We start from the raw sequence: 5,039 nt of genomic DNA, 5'->3' as shown, positions 1-5,039 counted from the left end.
AATTTTTCAACAATTTCTCCTTTTTTACTCAGCTTTAAATGAATAATCATGCCATATTTATGCTTACTCGAAAACAGGAAAACGTTTAACAATCGTTTTCTTGTTATGATTTGTCAAATTATCCAGGTTCACTAATTATAGGCTTCGGTTGTTCATTTTATAGAGTACTAATGCAAATATTTATTTGTTCACTATTTGGAGTAGTTCATTATAAGCATTGTTCACTATTTCGAGAGTCTACTGTTTTTCTTGAGAGATTTGACCTGTACATACAAGGTGTCCGAAACTAGTGAATCAAACGTCACATAACGATAGAGTAGATCAAATACTATCGAATGACACCAACATTAGTTCAGCGAAAATGTACCGTTTCTGAAAAAAACCTAACCTAAAGTTGCCGATTTTCGAACTATTTTTTTCAATCACAAGGCCAATTTGTGATTAAGGATAGCGTTTTTCTTTCATATTATCACCTCTATAGAGGGGGTTCATTCTGAGTAATATAAATTATATAGAAGAAACAATTGTTTTAATTTACATCTATTTAGGTTATCCAGTAACTACAAAAAATAATTTCAATTAGGGGAGATAAAAAAATAATCTTCGTTCAATATAATTTAAAATCGATATCCACTGTTCCCCCTCAGGAGAGGGTGTGTTCGTCTGTTTGCAGATTTTCCCCCTGCTACACCAAAAAAAAAAAAAAAAGGATCTCCTGGCTATACTAATCTACCAATAAAGGTAGATCTCCTGGTCATACTAGTTTCCTATTAATGCATTATTGTCATGGGTAGTCGAACATAGAAGTATTCAGCAGCTTCCCAAATTATTTTTTTATTTGTATGTCGCATTGATTTCTGTAGTACCTAGCGGGTGAATTGAGAAGATATGAATTGTGGAGATTGCAGAAAAATTATGATGGTTAGAGAGTAATCAATATATCTATGTACTACAACTCCAGCCTCCACCAGCTCCTCACATTCTTTAACAGATATTGTAGGGAACGATATCAATGTGATTTAATCAAAATGTCACAACTCGAATATGCCCTCTATGAACTTCTCGAATTGTTCGATCTGCCGCATAAATATCAACATTCCGATATGAACATAGAAAATTTATAAGGTTTCAAATTTGACTATATAGGTATCATAGAAATCATAATATAAAACGTGCGTTCAAAAAAATCCGTCGTCAAGTAGGCTATGAAATTTAGAAGGTTGATGTTCGGTGGCTGAACGTATGTCCTTCCTTGAATTACTTCATCTTCCCAAAATGTAAACAATGTTGACCTTAACCTATATATCGTAATTTTGTACGGAAAGTGGAAAGGCACTTTTTAGAAAAGGTTTCTTGTAAATTTCACCCAACGTGCGAAAAGCATTTCTTTCATTGAGTAAGATGACAAGAATCCAAGCAATCTGAGGAGGTTAAAAAAATTCTTCATAAAATTTTAAGCGTCCACTATTTTCATATGTAAGAGACATGAATTTTGAATTGATAGGGTTATTATGTTTTTTATGTAAAAAGGTTCTAGCTAATTCAGTCATATGAATAAATCACAGTAAGAATCTCAATATGTTTATTAATTATCTATAAATATTGAATTCATTTGGCCATTTCTGATTCTGATAATCTAGCGGGTACTTTTTTTTCGCGTACTCTGCATACTGAAATCGTTATTAGGTCTCGGAAATGAATGAATTCTTTCAAACTCGGGGTGTTTATTCATTAGAAGATGATGAATACTATTTCAAAGATTTCTTATTTCTAGAATGTTGAGTTGTGAGTTCCAGCCGTAAAATGGATATTCGAAATATAATCGAAAATAGGTCTAAAAAATAAATGAAGGGTTTGAAATTCAGTGTACGTAATTAAAAAGCATTATTGAACGATATTCCGAGAGCTTTTTCATTTGCAGCTCTTGGAAGGGTGAATTTCACTCCCTCTTCTCAGAGTCCACAAAATGATTCGAAAATAGGTCTAAAAAATGAATTAAGGGCTTGAAATTCGGTTTACATATTTATAAAGCACTATTAAACGACATTCCGAGAGATTTTCCATTTGCAAGACTTGGAAGGGTTGATTTTACCCCCTCCTCTGGGAGTCCACAGAGTGAATCGAAAATAGGTCTAAAAAATGAATAAAGGGTTTGAAATTCCGTTTATGTATTGAAGAACCCTCAAGGAACGATATTCCAAGAGCTTTTTTTAGTTGCAAAACTTGGAAGGGTGAATTTAACTCCTATTTCTCATAATAAAAAAACATCGAAAATCGAGTCGAAAATAGGTCTCAAAAATGAATAAAGGGTTTGAAATTCGGTGTATGTATTAACGAACTCTCAAGGAACGATATTCAAAGAGCTTTTTCATTTGCAGAACTTGAAAGGGTGAATTTAACCCCTATTACTCATAATAAAAGAAACATCGAAAATAGGTCTCGAAAATGAATAAAGGGTTTGAAATTCGGTGTATGTATTTATAAACCTTCATGGAACGATATTCCGAGAGCTTTTTTATTTGCAAGACTTGGAAGGGTGAATTTCAACCCCCATTGTCAGAGTCCACAAAATAAATTGAAAATAGGTCTACAAAATGAATAAAGGGTTTGAAACTCGGTGTATGTATTTATAAACCCTCAAGGAGCGATATTCAAGGGGCTTTTTCATTTGCAGGACTTGAAAAGGTGAATTTCACCCCTTTCTCTGGGAGTCCACAGAATAAATCGAAAATAGGTCTGAAAAAATGAATGAAGGGTTTGAAATTCGGTGTATGTATTCATAAACCCTCAAGAAACGATATTTCGAGAGCTTTTTCATTTGCAGGACTTGGAAGGGTGAATTTCACTCCCTCTTCTCAGAGTCCACAAAATATTTCGAAAATAGGTTTAAAAAATGATTAAGGGTTTGAAATTCGGTGTATGTATTAATGAACCTTCAAGGAACGATATTCCAAGAGCTTTTTCATTTGCAGGACTTGAAAGGGTGAATTTCTCCCCCTCTCCTCAGAGTCCACATAATAATTCGAAAATAGGTCTGAAAATTGAATAAAGGGTTTGAAATTCGATGTATGTATTCATAAACCCTCAAGGAACGATATTCCAAGAGCTTTTTTATTTGCAGGATATGGAAGGGTGAATTATTACATTATATTTTTCTATCTACACACGTAAATTTGCCACTTCCCTCAAGAATAAAAACTTCGACTCACCTCATTACTATCAAATATATCCACCACACACTGGAACTAGAACTAGACACTATGTTTCAAAAGTAGTTCAACAAGCTAAAGCCAAAATATTCACAAATTTACAAAATATGTCGAGTCCACTTCTAAATCCACTGATTACAGATTAATGAGTTTCTCTTAGATATTCTGTTCTGATTTTATATTTCACTGTGTGTCACTCAAATGCAACTCAAAAAATGAATGTTTCGGTCTTCGGGACGAAATTTCCAGAGTAAAAAAAGGAATAATTATGAGAGGGCGGAACATCTGGGTTTGTCACACTCAGTACCTAAGTACCTACTCTCAATGAGAGCCGAGACCGACATGGCAGCAATACAAGGGTATATCTTTGCATATACCTTCCTGTTATTTCCAACATCCCTTATTTAAAGTACAATGGACTTCCATAAAATGTTGAGAAATGAATAATTATGGATACACGAAAATGACACATCCAGTTGTCGTACAGAAAAGTTGTTAAATTTAAAATGCTTATTTCCAAAATTTTCAATTTAGGGAATAAATATTTTAATTTTGCGGATTTTGTTATGGTTTGAGTTTTCCCAAAGGAATATTGTTTAGTTTAGTTTGTTCAATGAGTATTAGAACCTAGAAGAAATTTTTGTTAATTCATAAGAAATTCATTCATCATAGATGCTGTGTTAGGATGGCATGGAAACATAAAAAAATATAGAAAGTTGTCAGTCGGGAATTTTAGAAAAGTCAGTTGAGAATTAAATGTTTTCGATAAGTTGCGATTCCGTTGATTTGAATAACAAGTTTATGTACAAAATAAATAAGGGTGTAATAAACGGAAGAATTTATTTTATAAATTAATTAGTTTTAACAATCATCGAAATCGTAACTTATGAAACAGATAACAATTCATTCAATTAAATAAGTGACTTTTCTCAAAACTATTTCGACTGACTTTTCTAAAATTCCCGACTGACAACGTTCCATATTTTTTTTTTCATGCCATCCTAACGCAGCATCTATGATGAATGAATTTCTTATGAATTAACAAAAATTTCTTCTAGGTTCCAATACTCATTGAACAAACTAAACGAAACAATATTATTTTGGGAAAACTCATACCAAAACAGTATATATTTATATCCAGATCCGAACATCCAAAAGATTCCTGGATAATTCACGTTGATCCAAAAATGTACGTTGAATGAACGTACACTAACGTACAATTTCTGATAGTACAATTAAGATCCAGATTTGTATATCCACAGGATGTCCAATAAGGGACGTATATGGATGTTTGTACAACATCCCTTATTTAAAGAACAATGGACATCCATAAAACGTCCATTCATGAACGTACAGTAAATGTCCAGAAATGTACATCCATTGGACTTCCATATAAGGTCCGTGGACGTTTGTACTTCATTTGGATATAAAATGGACGTCCATTGGACGTCATGTGCTGTATGGGTTTCACCCCTATTACTCATAATAAAAAAAACATCGAAAATGGGTCTCAAAAATGAATAAAGGGTTTGAAATTACGTGTATGTATTTATAAACCTTCAAAGAACGATATTCCTAGTCCACAGAATAAATCGAAAATATTTTGTGGACTCTGAGAAGGGGGGGGTGAAATTCACCTTTCCAAGTCCTGCAAATGAAAAAGCTATTGGAATATCGTTTCTTGAGGGTTTATAAATACATATTCTACCGAATTCCAAAGCCTTTATTCATTTTTTAGACCTATTTTCGATTTATTATGCGGACTCTGAGAATAGGGGGTGAAATTCACCCTTCCAAGTCCTGCAAATAAAAAAAACCTCTTGGAATATC

The sequence above is a fragment of the Coccinella septempunctata genome, chromosome 1 (assembly GCF_907165205.1).
Source record: "Coccinella septempunctata chromosome 1, icCocSept1.1, whole genome shotgun sequence".
In the NCBI taxonomy this organism is placed as follows: Eukaryota; Metazoa; Arthropoda; class Insecta; order Coleoptera; family Coccinellidae; genus Coccinella; species Coccinella septempunctata.
Note: the sequence above shows the minus strand (reverse complement) of the source record.